The 18,400-nt window shown below is 44.8% G+C and overlaps 1 protein-coding gene across 1 annotated transcript in view; it reads left to right on the top strand.

Moving 5' to 3' along the window:
• Positions 1–18,400, top strand: part of LOC142200196 (carbonic anhydrase 13-like) — a 33,647-nt gene that overhangs the window by 7,032 nt on the left and 8,215 nt on the right. The window lies entirely within an intron of this gene.

The following is an 18,400-nucleotide window of genomic DNA, read 5'->3' as shown; positions in this document are numbered from 1 at the left end:
ATATGTGCTGTGCTGCTATGGCATAAACAAAGGTATAAATTCCTTGCATTTCCTTGAAATTGCAAAACTTCAGTAGAATTGTTACAGACTACGCACACCTACACATGTCTGGTCACTGCCTGCAGAGGCTGTCATAGCTGCTTGCAAAGATTCTGCAAGTTATTTTCAATCTAAGCAGCTATAAACTACTCAAGTACGATCTGATACAGCTAAAATGTCTCGTCGGTGTCAGAACAAAAAAAAACGGAATGAATAAAATAGGGATTTTCACGAAAATTGAGCTTAAAGTCTGAACAAAAACCTTTATAACATACTGGAATTAATATTGTAACCACTTTACTGCTCACAGACTCCTGTTGAATTTCGATCACGACCTTAAAGGGGTTCTGCTAAAGTTATATTAAACTACCCCCCCCCCGTTTTAAAATAAAACCCTAAAAAAGAATATGTTAATCTTATCTATTGTGCATGGTGGGCGGGCATTCAGGATCCAATGTCATCTTCAGCCACGCCTCCTCTTCCAGTGATATCCTCGGGTCCTGTCTTCCTCCAGCACTCGCGAACTGCCATTGATAAAAAATGGTGCGGGTTCATGCGCAGTAGCATGCTGCTACTACTACTGCTACTGCGCATGCACCCGCACCATTTTTTATTAATGGCATTTCGTGAGCGCCAGAGGAAGACGGGACCCAAGGACATCGCTGGAAGAGGAGGCGTGGCTGAAGATGATTTCGGACCCTGAATGCCCGCCCACCATCCACGATAGATAAGATTAACATATTCTTTTTTAGGGTTTTATTTTAAAACGGGGGGGGGCTATCCTGACTAAAAAAACGCCACCCATTGAAATCAATGGCTGCCGGTCATTTCTTTTTTCTACAAGCGGTTTGTTCCTGCTCACAGAAAAAAGAAGCGACATGTTCTTTCTTCAGGTGGACTCCGCGGCTGATTCAGCCATGGACATCCGTCTAAAGACACTCCCTCCCAACTAGGCCCATTCATTTGGGCCTAATCCAAAGCGGAGTGCCGCGACTGGATGCCGGTGCACTGCAATGCAGTTGCGGCAACCCGTTTTTTGGTCCGGAATCTGAGGCGGCCTTCGCTTCAAATTCCGGACAAAAAAACCCGTCTGAACCCGGCCTCAGACTGCCATAATCCATTCAGCCATCTGATCTGTGGGGCTACTGCGATTGATGTCCTATTCTGAGGATAGGCCATTAGTATTACATACAGTCCCAGAAAACACTTTTACGCTGAGGCCCCACATAGCGAAACACAGTTAAAAATGCTACGGGGAAAAAACACAGTAAAAACATTTCCGAAGCTAAAACTAAGGGCACCTTTTGTGCGCAAAAAGACACGCGTTATACGAACATGCCATTGAACTCAATGGCTAACTACATTTTACACGTGTATTTTTACACGTGTAAAATGTATAGAATACACGGAGCGTAAACTCCGTGTGAAGGGGCCCTAACAGCAAAATATGCCACAAAAAATGCAGCTTTTCCACCACATGGGGCCTTTTGGAAACACATTGGTTTTGGCTGCTGCAGAAAAAACCTCACATTTCACAGGACCAGCAAACTGAATGAGATTTCATTAACGTCATCCACACTCTGTAAAAAAAGAGAGCTGCGGTATCTTAATTTTACCTGTGGAATTGTGAGTGTTTTCTCTATATGTTTGATGGGGAGGAAAAAAAGCACCAAAAAACGCAGCAAAATCTCAAAGAGGCTAAAGCCCCACATTGCAGAAATCGCAGCAAAGAATAAAAGGAGTGTTTTACAGTACCAGCAAAGTGAATGAGATTCTGGCTCATCCCATCCACACATCCATTGCAGAGGAAAAAAATGCTGCAGAAAATCTGCGTTTTTGAAAAACATAGCTTCTCAATGATACCTGCTGAAACGCTTGCATTTGACCAATACGTTTAATATAAATACAAAATTTGCACCAATTTGCACAAAATTTGGTGCAAAATCTGCAGCGAAAAATGCAGCAAAAATGAAATGAAAAATGCTGTGGAAAAAACATGATGCATTTCCACTACGCAACGTGGGGCCTTAGCCTGAAAAACACTGCAGCACAAAAAAGTCATGTATTTTGGTAGCATTTTTTTTCCGCTGCATTTTTTATACCTGTGTTTTGCTACATGGGGCCTTGGTTTTCTTAAGAGTGCATGGCATCCAGGTAGAAGTTGTTCGGTTGCAATTCAGTAGAAGGTAATGGCCAATGGGATACTCATCTCCTGCCAAGCTTTGAGACATCTCCAGTAAACCTTCATTGTATAGATATCAGTCCTGCAGTCATATTTGCTTCCGTCTGTTTTTTACACATGGTTAGGAACAAAGAGGGAATACCTATAAGATATTATCAGTGCAGGACCAGACTACTAGTGTTTGTTGTCTTTTACCATGGAAATGCTAGGTCAACAAGCAACATAATGAGTTGTTTTAAATCAAGGACTATTGCAAATTTGCTCCATTTTAGATGAATTTGTGCAATAAATTATATTTGGTTTTAGAAGGGATTTATATTACATGGTAGGTTATAGTGGATAACTGAGGAATGGGTTTGGGTTTTGCATATAGTCTTATGACAAACCCTTTCAAGAGCAGTCAATTGTCAACTTGAAACTGAATGGATTTTTTTTTGCAAAAACACCTAAATCACAGCAACCTATAGTGTAACTACTAGAGATGAGCGAACACTAAAATGTTCGAGGTTCGAAATTCGATTCGAACAGCCGCTCAATGTTCGTGTGTTCGAACGGGTTTCGAACCCCATTATAGTCTATGGGGAACAGATACTCGTTAAGGGGGAAACCCAAATCCGTGTCTGGAGGGTCACCAAGTCCACTATGACACCCCAGGAAATGATGCCAACACCTCTGGAATGACACTGGGACAGCAGGGGAAGCATGTCTGGGGGCATCTAACACACCAAAGACCCTCTATTACCCCAACATCACAGCCTAACAACTACACACTTTACACACTCAATACCACCTCTCTGACAGTAGGAAAACACCTTGAAACATGTGTATTTGGCACTTGCAGTGAGGAGAGCTTGTCACCAGCAGTGAATTTGGCCCTTGTAGTAAGTTGAGGTTGGCACCAACATTTGTTTTGAAAATCAGGGTGGATTGAGCCTCTAACCAGCAGAGTTTGGGCAAATTCATGGTGGAGGGAGCCTCTAAACACCCCAGTTTGGGCAAATTCATGGTGGAGGGAGCCTCTAAAAACCCCAGTTTGGACCAATTCATGGTGGAGGGAGCCTCTAACCAGCCCAGTGTGGGCAAATTCATGGTGGAGGGAGCCTCTAAAAAACCCAGTTTGGACCAATTCATGGTGGAGGGAGCCTCTAACCAGCCCAGTTTGGGCAAATTCATGGTGGAGGGAGCCTCTAAAAAACCCAGTTTGGACCAATTCATGGTGGAGGGAGCCTCTAACCAGCCCAGTTTGGGCAAATTCATGGTGGAGGGAGCCTCTAAAAAACCCAGTTTGGACCAATTCATGGTGGAGGGAGCCTCTAACCAGCCCAGTTTGGGCAAATTGATGGTGGAGGGAGCCTCTAAACAGCCCAGTTTGGGCAAATTCATGGTGGAGGGAGCCTCTAAACACCCCAGTTTGGACCAATTAATGGTGGAGGGAGCCTCTAACCAGCCCAGTTTGGGCAAATTCATGGTGGAGGGAGCCTCTAAACAGCCCAGTTTGGACCAATTCATGGTGGAGGGAGCCTCTAAAAAACCCAGTTTGGACCAATTCATGGTGGAGGGAGCCTCTAAACAGCCCAGTTTGGGCAAATTCATGGTGGAGGGAGCCTCTAACCAGCCCAGTTTGGACCAATTCATGGTGGAGGGAGCCTCTAACCAGCCCAGTTTGGGCAAATTCATGGTGGAGGGAGCCTCTAAACAGCCCAGTTTGGACCAATTCATGGTGGAGGGAGCCTCTAAAAAACCCAGTTTGGACCAATTCATGGTGGAGGGAGCCTCTAAACAGCCCAGTTTGGGCAAATTCATGGTGAAGGGAGCCTCTAACCAGCCCAGTTTGGACCAATTCATGGTGGAGGGAGCCTCTAAACAGCCAAGTTTTGGGAAATTCATGGTGGAGGGAGCCTCTAACCAGCCCAGTTTGGACCAATTCATGGTGGAGGGAGCCTCTAAACAGCCCAGTTTGAGCAAATTCATGGTGGAGGGAGCCTCTAAAAAACCCAGTTTGGACCAATTCATGGTGGAGGGAGCCTCTAACCAGCCCAGTTTGGACCAATTAATGGTGGAGGGAGCCTCTAAACAGCCAAGTTTGGACCAATTCATGGTGGAGGGAGCCTCTAAAAACCCCAGTTTGGACCAATTCATGGTGGAGGGAGCCTCTAACCAGCCCAGTTTGGGCAAATTCATGGTGGAGGGAGCCTCTAACCAGCCCAGTTTGGACCAATTAATGGTGGAGGGAGCCTCTAAACAGCCAAGTTTGGACCAATTCATGGTGGAGGGAGCCTCTAAAAACCCCAGTTTGGACCAATTCATGGTGGAGGGAGCCTCTAACCAGCCCAGTTTGGGCAAATTCATGGTGGAGGGAGCCTCTAAACAGCCCAGTTTGGGCACATTCATGGTGGAGGGAGCCTCTAACCAGCCCAGTTTGGACCAATTAATGGTGGAGGGAGCCGCTAAACAGCCCAGTTTGGACCAATTCATGGTGGAGGGAGCCTCTAAAAACCCCAGTTTGGACCAATTCATGGTGGAGGGAGCCTCTAAAAAACCCAGTTTGGACCGATTCATGGTGGAGGGAGCCTCTAACCAGCCCAGTTTGGACCAATTAATGGTGGAGGGAGCCTCTAAACAGCCAAGTTTGGACCAATTCATGGTGGAGGGAGCCTCTAAAACCCCCAGTTTGGACCAATTCATGGTGGAGGGAGCCTCTAACCAGCCCAGTTTGGGCAAATTCATGGTGGAGGGAGCCTCTAAACAGCCCAGTTTGGGCACATTCATGGTGGAGGGAGCCTCTAACCAGCCCAGTTTGGACCAATTAATGGTGGAGGGAGCCGCTAAACAGCCCAGTTTGGACCAATTCATGGTGGAGGGAGCCTCTAAAAACCCCAGTTTGGACCAATTCATGGTGGAGGGAGCCTCTAAAAAACCCAGTTTGGACCAATTCATGGTGGAGGGAGCCTCTAACCAGCCCAGTTTGGACCAATTAATGGTGGAGGGAGCCTCTAAACAGCCAAGTTTGGACCAATTCATGGTGGAGGGAGCCTCTAAAAACCCCAGTTTGGACCAATTCATGGTGGAGGGAGCCTCTAACCAGCCCAGTTTGGGCAAATTCATGGTGGAGGGAGCCTCTAAACAGCCCAGTTTGGGCAAATTCATGGTGGAGGGAGCCTCTAACCAGCCCAGTTTGGACCAATTAATGGTGGAGGGAGCCTCTAAACAGCCAAGTTTGGACCAATTAATGGTGGAGGGAGCCGCTAAACAGCCCAGTTTGGACCAATTCATGGTGGAGGGAGCCTCTAAAAACCCCAGTTTGGACCAATTCATGGTGGAGGGAGCCTCTAAAAAACCCAGTTTGGACCAATTCATGGTGGAGGGAGCCTCTAACCAGCCCAGTTTGGACCAATTAATGGTGGAGGGAGCCTCTAAACAGCCAAGTTTGGACCAATTAATGGTGGAGGGAGCCGCTAAACAGCCCAGTTTGGACCAATTCATGGTGGAGGGAGCCTCTAACCAGCCCAGTTTGGACCAATTAATGGTGGAGGGAGCCTCTAAACAGCCAAGTTTGGACCAATTAATGTTGGAGGGAGCCGCTAAACAGCCCAGTTTGGACCAATTCATGGTGGAGGGAGCCTCTAAAAACCCCAGTTTGGACCAATTCATGGTGGAGGGAGCCTCTAAACAGCCCAGTTTGGGCAAATTCATGGTGGAGGGAGCCTCTAACCAGCAGAGTTGGTGGAAATCAGGGTGGAGGGAGCCTCTAACCAGCAGAGTTGGGGGAAATCAGGGTGGAGGGAGCCTAGTATTAGCAGAATTGTGCAACGCTTATGGTGGATGAGTATGAGGATGCGGAGGAATTGGAGAGGTTGAGTACAGACATGGAGTTTCATGTTGGGGTGCTTTACACAGGTGGGCACAAAAATGACGGCTCTACCCAGTGGTGGTTCATTTTTATCAAAGTGAGCCGGTCGGCACTCTCAGCTGACAGACGGGTGCGCTTGTCAGTGATGATGCCACCGGCTGCACTGAACACCCTCTCAGATAGGACGCTGGCGGCAGGACAGGACAGCACCTCCAAGGCATATAGGGCAAGTTCAAGCCACAGGTCCAACTTCGACACCCAATACGTGTAGGGCGCAGAGGGGTCGGAGAGGACAGGGCTGTGGTCGGAAAGGTATTCCCGCAACATGCGCCTATACTTCTCACGCCTGGTGACACTAGGACCCTCCGTGGCGGCACTTTGGCGAGGGGGTGCCATCAAGGTGTCCCAGACCTTAGACAGTGTGCCCCTCGTTTGTGTGGACCGGTGAGAACTTGGTTGCCTACTGGAGGAACTGCCCTCCCTGCCGCCAACGTCACATGCTGGAAACATCTCCATCATATTCTGCACCAATTGCCTGTGGCAAGCATTGATGCGATTAGCCCTCCCCTCTACCGGAATAAAAGACGAGATGTTGTTTTTATACCGGGGGTCAAGGATAGCAAAGATCCAGTACTGGTTGTCCTCCATGATTTTGACAATACGCTTGTCGGTTGTAAAGCACCCCAACATGAACTCAGCCATGTCTGCCACAGTGTTAGTTGGCATGACTCCTCTGGCCCCACCGGAAAGTTCAATCTCCATTTCCTCCTCATCCTCCATGTCTACCCATCCGCGCTGCAACAATGGGACGATTCGAAGTTGCCCGGAAGCCTCCTGTATCACCATCACATCATCGGACAACTCTTCTTCCTCCTCCTCCTCCTCCTCCTCCATTAAACGCAGTGAAGCGGACAGATGTGTGGACCTACTCTCCAGCTGTGACGGATCGGATGCTATCCCTAACTCCTCTGTGTGATCTGAGTTATCCCTGATGTCAATCAGGGATTCTCTCAGAACACACAAGAGCGGGATTGTAAGGCTCACCATCGCATCCTCAGAGCTCACCCTCCTTGTGGACTCCTCAAAGACCCGTAGGATGTCACAAAGGTCTCTCATCCATGGCCACTCATGGATGTGAAACTGAGGCAGCTGACTTTGTGGCACCCTAGGGTTTTGTAGCTGGTATTCCATCAAAGGTCTCTGCTGCTCAACCACTCTATTCAACATCTGAAACGTTGAGTTCCAGCGTGTGGGGACGTCGCACAAAAGCCGGTGTTGTGGCACATGCAGGCGTTGCTGGAGAGATTTTAAGCTAGCAGCGGCTACTGTCGACTTGCGAAAGTGGGCGCACATGCGCCGCACTTTCACCAGTAGCTCTGGAACATTGGGGTAGCTCTTTAGGAAACGTTGCACCACTAGGTTGAAGACGTGGGCCAGGCATGGAACATGTTGGAGTCCGGCAAGCTCCAGAGCTGCTACCAGGTTCCGGCCGTTATCACAAACGACCATGCCTGGGCCCAGGTGCAGCGGCTCAAACCATATTGCTGTCTCATCGAGGAGGGCATCCCTCACCTCGGAGGCAGTGTGCTGTCTGTCCCCCAAGCTGATCAGCTTCAGCACAGCCTGCTGACGTCTACCAACGCCAGTGCTGCAACGTTTCCAACTCGTAGCTGGGGTCAATCTAACAGCGGAGGAGGAGGCGGTGGCGGAGGAGGAGGCGGTGGCGGAGGAGGAGGCGGTAGAGGAGGAGGAGGAGGGGGGTGTTCTTCTCGTGTCCCTGCCAGGAATGTTAGGCGGGGAGACGAGGTACACCGGGCCAGTTTGGGAAGCAGTCCCAGCCTCAACTACATTCACCCAGTGTGCCGTCAGTGAAATGTAGCGTCCCTGTCCGCATGCACTTGTCCACGCGTCGGTGGTCAAGTGGACCTTTGTGCAAAGCGCGGAACTAAGGGCCCGCCTGATGTTGAGTGACACGTGCTGGTGCAAGGCGGGGACGGCACACCGGGAGAAGTAGTGACGGCTAGGGACGGCATAGCGAGGTGCCGCAGTTGCCATCAGGTCCAGGAAGGCGGGAGTTTCAACAAGCCGGAACGCCAACATCTCCTGGGCCAGCAGTTTAGCGATGTTGGCGTTCAAGGCTTGCGCGTGTGGGTGGTTAGCAGTGTATTTCTGCCGCCGCTCCAATGTCTGAGAGATGGTGGGTTGTTGTAAAGAAACGCCTGATGGTGCCTTTGATGGTGCAGGAGAAGGAGATAAGACAGGACCAGGGGAGGATGAGGTAGAAGTCAACAAAGTGGCGGAGGCAGATGATGTGGTGTCCTGGCTCGTCCTCTGGAGTGCATCGCCAGCACAGTCAGCAGTGGCAGTGGCAGAGGCAGAGGCAGTGGCAGAGGCAGTGGCAGTGGCGTGAACGGCAGGCGGCCTTTGTCCTGCCGTTGCTGCCTGCCACTGATTCCAGTGCTTGGATTCCAAATGACGGCGCATTGAAGTGGTGGACAGGTTGCTCTTCTCAGAGCCCCTAATCAATTTCGAGAGGCAAATTGTGCAGACAACACTATATCTGTCCTCGGCGCATTCCTTGAAAAAACTCCACACCTTCGAGAAACGTGCCCTCGAGGTGGGAGTTTTTCGGGGCTGGGTACGAACTGGAACATCTTGGGAGATTCCGGGTGTGGCCTGGCTTCGCCTAAGCTGCTGACCTCTGCCTCTGCCTCTAGCTACCCTTTTTGGTGCTGCACCTGCCTCAACATCCACACTACTTTCCCCGCTTGACATCCCCCCTGTCCAGGTCGGGTCAGTGTCCTCATCATCCACCACTTCCTCTTCCAACTCCTGTCTCATCTCCTCCTCCCGCACAATGCGCCGGTCAACTGGATGCCCTGACGGCAACTGCGTCACATCATCGTCGATGAGGGTGGGTTGCTGGTCATCCACCACCAAATCGAACGGAGATGGAGGAGACTCTAGTGTTTGAGCATCTGGACACAGATGCTCCTCTGTTAGGTTCGTGGAATCGTGACGTGGAGAGGCAGGTTGAGGGACAATGAAAGGAGCGGAGAACAGCTCTGGGGAGCAGGGACAGTTTGGGTTATTGTTCTGTAAAGCTTCGGAATTTTGGGAGGAAGGAAGACAAGACTGTTGGGTAATAGGAGGATAGGAGGCAGAGTCTGACTGGCTGCTGGACAATGTGCTGTAAGCGTTCTCTGACAGCCATTGCAAGACCTGTTCCTGGTTCTCGGGCCTACTAAGGTTTGTACCCTGCAGTTTAGTTAATGTGGCAAGCAACCCTGGCACTGTGGAGTGGCGCAATGCTTGCTGCCCCACAGGAGTAGGCACGGGACGCCCTGTGGCTTCACTGCTACCTTGCTCCCCAGAACCATTCCCCCGACCTCGCCCACGGCCTCGTCCACGTCCCTTTCCGGGAGCCTTGCGCATTTTGAATTCCTAGTTAGAAATTGGCACTGTATACCAGTAGTAAAAATTGTGGGTGCACGTAACCCCAATATATTCTTTGAATTCCCAGTCAGACACTGGCACTATATGGCAGTAGCAAGAAATGAGGGTATTTGTATTCCCAATATATTCTTTGAATTCCCAGTCAGACAATGGCACTGTATACCAGTAGTAAAAATTGTGGGTGCACGTAACCCCCAATATATTCTTTGAATTCCCAGTCAGACACTGGCACTATATGGCAGTAGCAAGAAATGAGGGTATTTGTATTCCCAATATATTCTTTGAATTCCCAGTCAGACAATGGCACTGTATACCAGTAGTAAAAATTGTGGGTGCACGTAACCACAATATATTCTTTGAATTACCAGTCAGAAACTGGCACTATATGGCAGTAGCAAGAAATGAGGGTATTTGTATTCCCAATATATTCTTTGAATTCCCAGTCAGACAATGGCACTGTATACCAGTAGTAAAAATTGTGGGTGCACGTAACCCCAATATATTCTTTGAATTACCAGTCAGAAACTGGCACTATATGGCAGTAGCAAGAAATGAGGGTATTTGTATTCCCAATATATTCTTTGAATTCCCAGTCAGACAATGGCACTGTATACCAGTAGTAAAAATTGTGGGTGCACGTAACCACAATATATTCTTTGAATTACCAGTCAGAAACTGGCACTATATGGCAGTAGCAAGAAATGAGGGTATTTGTATTCCCAATATATTCTTTGAATTCCCAGTCAGACAATGGCACTGTATACCAGTAGTAAAAATTGTGGGTGCACGTAACCCCAATATATTCTTTGAATTACCAGTCAGAAACTGGCACTATATGGCAGTAGCAAGAAATGAGGGTATTTGTATTCCCAATATATTCTTTGAATTCCCAGTCAGACAATGGCACTGTATACCAGTAGTAAAAATTGTGGGTGCACGTAACCACAATATATTCTTTGAATTACCAGTCAGAAACTGGCACTATATGGCAGTAGCAAGAAATGAGGGTATTTGTATTCCCAATATATTCTTTGAATTCCCAGTCAGACAATGGCACTGTATACCAGTAGTAAAAATTGTGGGTGCACGTAACCACAATATATTCTTTGAATTACCAGTCAGAAACTGGCACTATATGGCAGTAGCAAGAAATGAGGGTATTTGTATTCCCAATATATTCTTTGAATTCCCAGTCAGACAATGGCACTGTATACCAGTAGTAAAAATTGTGGGTGCACGTAACCACAATATATTCTTTGAATTCCCAGTCAGACACTGGCACTATATGGCAGTAGCAAGAAATGAGGGTATTTGTATTCCCAATATATTCTTTGAATTCCCAGTCAGACAATGGCACTGTATACCAGTAGTAAAAATTGTGGGTGCACGTAATCCCAATATATTCTTTGAATTCCCAGTCAGACACTGGCACTATATGGCAGTAGCAAGAAATGAGGGTATTTGTATTCCCAATATATTCTTTGAATTCCCAGTCAGACAATGGCACTGTATACCAGTAGTAAAAATTGTGGGTGCACGTAACCCCAATATATTCTTTGAATTACCAGTCAGAAACTGGCACTATATGGCAGTAGCAAGAAATGAGGGTATTTATAACCCCAATATATTCTTTGAATTCCCAGTCAGACAATGGCACTGTATACCAGTAGTAAAAATTGTGGGTGCACGTAACCCCAATATATTCTTTTAATTACCAGTCAGAAACTGGCACTATATGGCAGTAGCAAGAAATGAGGGTATTTGTATTCCCAATATATTCTTTGAATTCCCAGTCAGACAATGGCACTGTATACCAGTAGTAAAAATTGTGGGTGCACGTAACCCCAATATATTCTTTGAATTACCAGTCAGAAACTGGCACTATATGGCAGTAGCAAGAAATGAGGGTATTTGTATTCCCAATATATTCTTTGAATTCCCAGTCAGACAATGGCACTGTATACCAGTAGTAAAAATTGTGGGTGCACGTAACCACAATATATTCTTTGAATTACCAGTCAGAAACTGGCACTATATGGCAGTAGCAAGAAATGAGGGTATTTGTATTCCCAATATATTCTTTGAATTCCCAGTCAGACAATGGCACTGTATACCAGTAGTAAAAATTGTGGGTGCACGTAACCCCAATATATTCTTTTAATTACCAGTCAGAAACTGGCACTATATGGCAGTAGCAAGAAATGAGGGTATTTATAACCCCAATATATTCTTTGAATTCCCAGTCAGACAATGGCACTGTATACCAGTAGTAAAAATTGTGGGTGCACGTAATCCCAATATATTCTTTGAATTCCCAGTCAGACACTGGCACTATATGGCAGTAGCAAGAAATGAGGGTATTTGTATCCCCAATATATTCTTTGAATTCCCAGTCAGACAATGGCACTGTATACCAGTAGTAAAAATTGTGGGTGCACGTAACCCCAATATATTCTTTGAATTACCAGTCAGAAACTGGCACTATATGGCAGTAGCAAGAAATGAGGGTATTTATAACCCCAATATATTCTTTGAATTCCCAGTCAGACAATGGCACTGTATACCAGTAGTAAAAATTGTGGGTGCACGTAACCCCAATATATTCTTTGAATTCCCAGTCAGACACTGGCACTATATGGCAGTAGCAAGAAATGAGGGTATTTGTATTCCCAATATATTCTTTGAATTCCCAGTCAGACAATGGCACTGTATACCAGTAGTAAAAATTGTGGGTGCACGTAACCCCAATATATTCTTTGAATTCCCAGTCAGACACTGGCACTATATGGCAGTAGCAAGAAATGAGGGTATTTGTATTCCCAATATATTCTTTGAATTCCCAGTCAGACAATGGCACTGTATACCAGTAGTAAAAATTGTGGGTGCACGTAACCCCAATATATTCTTTGAATTCCCAGTCAGACACTGGCACTATATGGCAGTAGCAAGAAATGAGGGTATTTGTATTCCCAATATATTCTTTGAATTCCTAGTCGGACAATGGCACTGTATACCAGTAGTAAAAATTGTGGGTGCACGTAACCACAATATATTCTTTGAATTACCAGTCAGAAACTGGCACTATATGGCAGTAGCAAGAAATGAGGGTATTTATAACCCCAATATATTCTTTGAATTCCCAGTCAGACAATGGCACTGTATACCAGTAGTAAAAATTGTGGGTGCACGTAACCCCAATATATTCTTTGAATTCCCAGTCAGACACTGGCACTATATGGCAGTAGCAAGAAATGAGGGTATTTGTATTCCCAATATATTCTTTGAATTCCCAGTCAGACAATGGCACTGTATACCAGTAGTAAAAATTGTGGGTGCACGTAACCCCAATATATTCTTTGAATTCCCAGTCAGACACTGGCACTATATGGCAGTAGCAAGAAATGAGGGTATTTGTATTTCCAATATATTCTTTGAATTCCCAGTCAGACAATGGCACTGTATACCAGTAGTAAAAATTGTGGGTGCACGTAACCCCAATATATTCTTTGAATTACCAGTCAGAAACTGGCACTATATGGCAGTAGCAAGAAATGAGGGTATTTATAACCCCAATATATTCTTTGAATTCCCAGTCAGACAATGGCACTGTATACCAGTAGTAAAAATTGTGGGTGCACGTAACCCCAATATATTCTTTGAATTACCAGTCAGAAACTGGCACTATATGGCAGTAGCAAGAAATGAGGGTATTTGTATTCCCAATATATTCTTTGAATTCCCAGTCAGACAATGGCACTGTATACCAGTAGTAAAAATTGTGGGTGCACGTAACCCCAATATATTCTTTGAATTACCAGTCAGAAACTGGCACTATATGGCAGTAGCAAGAAATGAGGGTATTTGTATTCCCAATATATTCTTTGAATTCCCAGTCAGACAATGGCACTGTATACCAGTAGTAAAAATTGTGGGTGCACGTAACCACAATATATTCTTTGAATTACCAGTCAGAAACTGGCACTATATGGCAGTAGCAAGAAATGAGGGTATTTGTATTCCCAATATATTCTTTGAATTCCCAGTCAGACAATGGCACTGTATACCAGTAGTAAAAATTGTGGGTGCACGTAACCCCAATATATTCTTTGAATTCCCAGTCAGACACTGGCACTATATGGCAGTAGCAAGAAATGGGGGTATTTGTATTCCCAATATATTCTTTGAATTCCCAGTCAGACAATGGCACTGTATACCAGTAGTAAAAATTGTGGGTGCACGTAACCCCAATATATTCTTTGAATTACCAGTCAGAAACTGGCACTATATGGCAGTAGCAAGAAATGAGGGTATTTATAACCCCAATATATTCTTTGAATTCCCAGTCAGACAATGGCACTGTATACCAGTAGTAAAAATTGTGGGTGCACGTAACCCCAATATATTCTTTGAATTACCAGTCAGAAACTGGCACTATATGGCAGTAGCAAGAAATGAGGGTATTTGTATTCCCAATATATTCTTTGAATTCCCAGTCAGACAATGGCACTGTATACCAGTAGTAAAAATTGTGGGTGCACGTAACCACAATATATTCTTTGAATTCCCAGTCAGACACTGGCACTATATGGCAGTAGCAAGAAATGAGGGTATTTGTATTCCCAATATATTCTTTGAATTCCCAGTCAGACAATGGCACTGTATACCAGTAGTAAAAATTGTGGGTGCACGTAACCCCAATATATTCTTTGAATTCCCAGTCAGACACTGGCACTATATGGCAGTAGCAAGAAATGAGGGTATTTGTATTCCCAATATATTCTTTGAATTCCCAGTCAGACAATGGCACTGTATACCAGTAGTAAAAATTGTGGGTGCACGTAACCCCAATATATTCTTTGAATTCCCAGTCAGACACTGGCACTATATGGCAGTAGCAAGAAATGAGGGTATTTGTATTCCCAATATATTCTTTGAATTCCCAGTCAGACAATGGCACTGTATACCAGTAGTAAAAATTGTGGGTGCACGTAACCACAATATATTCTTTGAATTACCAGTCAGAAACTGGCACTATATGGCAGTAGCAAGAAATGAGGGTATTTATAACCCCAATATATTCTTTGAATTCCCAGTCAGACAATGGCACTGTATACCAGTAGTAAAAATTGTGGGTGCACGTAACCCCAATATATTCTTTGAATTACCAGTCAGAAACTGGCACTATATGGCAGTAGCAAGAAATGAGGGTATTTGTATTCCCAATATATTCTTTGAATTCCCAGTCAGACAATGGCACTGTATACCAGTAGTAAAAATTGTGGGTGCACGTAACCCCAATATATTCTTTGAATTACCAGTCAGAAACTGGCACTATATGGCAGTAGCAAGAAATGAGGGTATTTGTATTCCCAATATATTCTTTGAATTCCCAGTCAGACAATGGCACTGTATACCAGTAGTAAAAATTGTGGGTGCACGTAACCACAATATATTCTTTGAATTACCAGTCAGAAACTGGCACTATATGGCAGTAGCAAGAAATGAGGGTATTTGTATTCCCAATATATTCTTTGAATTCCCAGTCAGACAATGGCACTGTATACCAGTAGTAAAAATTGTGGGTGCACGTAACCCCAATATATTCTTTGAATTCCCAGTCAGACACTGGCACTATATGGCAGTAGCAAGAAATGGGGGTATTTGTATTCCCAATATATTCTTTGAATTCCCAGTCAGACAATGGCACTGTATACCAGTAGTAAAAATTGTGGGTGCACGTAACCCCAATATATTCTTTGAATTACCAGTCAGAAACTGGCACTATATGGCAGTAGCAAGAAATGAGGGTATTTATAACCCCAATATATTCTTTGAATTCCCAGTCAGACAATGGCACTGTATACCAGTAGTAAAAATTGTGGGTGCACGTAACCCCAATATATTCTTTGAATTACCAGTCAGAAACTGGCACTATATGGCAGTAGCAAGAAATGAGGGTATTTGTATTCCCAATATATTCTTTGAATTCCCAGTCAGACAATGGCACTGTATACCAGTAGTAAAAATTGTGGGTGCACGTAACCACAATATATTCTTTGAATTCCCAGTCAGACACTGGCACTATATGGCAGTAGCAAGAAATGAGGGTATTTGTATTCCCAATATATTCTTTGAATTCCCAGTCAGACAATGGCACTGTATACCAGTAGTAAAAATTGTGGGTGCACGTAACCCCAATATATTCTTTGAATTCCCAGTCAGACACTGGCACTATATGGCAGTAGCAAGAAATGAGGGTATTTTTATTCCCAATATATTCTTTGAATTCCCAGTCAGACAATGGCACTGTATACCAGTAGTAAAAATTGTGGGTGCACGTAACCCCAATATATTCTTTGAATTCCCAGTCAGACACTGGCACTATATGGCAGTAGCAAGAAATGAGGGTATTTGTATTCCCAATATATTCTTTGAATTCCCAGTCAGACAATGGCACTGTATACCAGTAGTAAAAATTGTGGGTGCACGTAACCACAATATATTCTTTGAATTACCAGTCAGAAACTGGCACTATATGGCAGTAGCAAGAAATGAGGGTATTTATAACCCCAATATATTCTTTGAATTCCCAGTCAGACAATGGCACTGTATACCAGTAGTAAAAATTGTGGGTGCACGTAACCCCAATATATTCTTTGAATTACCAGTCAGAAACTGGCACTATATGGCAGTAGCAAGAAATGAGGGTATTTGTATTCCCAATATATTCTTTGAATTCCCAGTCAGACAATGGCACTGTATACCAGTAGTAAAAATTGTGGGTGCACGTAACCTCAATATATTCTTTGAATTACCAGTCAGAAACTGGCACTATATGGCAGTAGCAAGAAATGAGGGTATTTGTATTCCCAATATATTCTTTGAATTCCCAGTCAGACAATGGCACTGTATACCAGTAGTAAAAATTGTGGGTGTATATAGCCCCAATTCTATTGCTAGGGGACTTGCAGGGTATTTCTGGGGTGAAGGTGGGGGGGCACACCGTTGGAACGGGTATCGGGGTATATATCGGGTATACGGGAATACACTGACAGTGTATTCCATTCAGGATCCTGGGAAAGCTGGGTTGCGGCGATTGAGCCCGTCAGTGCCACGTTACACTGACAAGCTTCTCCCTGGAATTTAGCTCTTATAAGAGCTGTTGGTTGTCTTCTCCTTCCTATCCTAGCCTGTCCCTGCCTACCCAGAATCTAAGCCCTAGCTAGCTGGACGGAAACCTCCGTCCTCGGTGAATTGCAAGCTCAGAATGACGCGAACCTGGGCGGCGCTGTTCTTTTAAATTAGAGGTCACATGTTTTCGGCAGCCAATGGGTTTTGCCTACTTTTCTCAACGTCACCGGTGTCGTAGTTCCTGTCCCACCTACCCTGCGCTGTTATTGGAGCAAAAAAGGCGCCAGGGAAGGTGGGAGGGGAATCGAGTAATGGCGCACTTTACCACGCGGTGTTCGATTCGATTCGAACATGCCGAACAGCCTAATATCCGATCGAACATGAGTTCGATAGAACACTGTTCGCTCATCTCTAGTAACTACTACATATACAACTCACTCTTAAAGGGAAAACACATTTTTAACTAAGCATATACTTACATAGCCTTTAGAAAGGCTATTCCAGACATACCTTTTGTTTGTTAAACATCCCAGCCGTTTTTGAATTAGCCCGCTTTTATTGATATGCTAATTAGCCAGCAATGAGCAGCGGAAGTTCACTGAGTGTGTACAAAGGGGGAGGCTGCTGCTGCTGATGACTCATCAGCCTCCCTGCTCTCACCTCCCCCTGTGTACATACAGCAGACAGTGCTCACTGAACTTCCGCTTCTTGTTGCTGGCTAATTAGCATATCAATAAAAACAGGCTAATTCCAAAATGGCTGGGAAGATTAACAAACAAAAGTTATGTCTGGAATAGCCTTTCTAAAGGCTATGCAAATATATGCTTAGTTAAAAATGAGTTTTCCCAATGACAGAATCCCTTTAATGCAACAAAATCAATCTTAGTAACACATTTCTATTCACAAGAAAGCAAAAACTGATCTCAGGAACTAATATTGTTTTGCATTTGTTCGCCTAGTAGAAGGAAGTCAACAGAGTTTGAGCTGGTTCCTGAAGGTCCAGCCAAAAATATTAGGCAACAGAAGACAATGAGGCACCAATGGATGTGGGCAAGAGACACAAGGCAAGCAAGAAATGTAGCATTATGAATGAGCTTTCCTTCTTCTTCTTATGCCAAGAAACTGGGCAGAAAGAATATTTCATTTCTATTACTTTGCAGTTCTCGACATCCCTGATACTAGAATTCTTTTGGTTATTGTTCACATTGACTTGTAAACCTGATGATATTTTAATCCTATAAAAAGTGGAAGGTCATAGTCTCCTCGGATGTCATTGGGAATTGTTGAGACTAAGGCTCCTGAAGTCTTCTGTTCTCTGTATACTAAGCAGTAGCTCGATGGTTCCTGTATAGCAACATTTATTTTTCTATACATTGTATGGATTATACATTAGTTCAGCTTTCCAGTTTGTTAAAGGAGACCTGTCTCCTGTCCAGGCATATCTGCTTGCATTCCCTGTGAAGTAATTTTGGAGTACTGTTTCTAACAATTCTGTTGTGTCCTATTCCTCTGTTACTCTTCCTGCAAATGTGTGATTGAAATGACAACTTGGTGCTACCATTTGAAACTTTATAAATATACAACACTACCCTACATTTATTAATAGCATAAATTCAGACAGACTGAAAATGAACCAAATTTATTGTAGTGGCTCAGTCTGTGTGAGACATTTGGTGCAAATGACACCTCAGCAAATGAGGACAACACCTCTGGAATGCAACTGGGACAGCAGCGGAAGCATG

Source organism: Leptodactylus fuscus, chromosome 4 (assembly GCF_031893055.1).
Source record: "Leptodactylus fuscus isolate aLepFus1 chromosome 4, aLepFus1.hap2, whole genome shotgun sequence".
Lineage (NCBI taxonomy): Eukaryota > Metazoa > Chordata > Amphibia > Anura > Leptodactylidae > Leptodactylus > Leptodactylus fuscus.
This window is presented reverse-complemented; position numbering and strand designations above follow the sequence as displayed.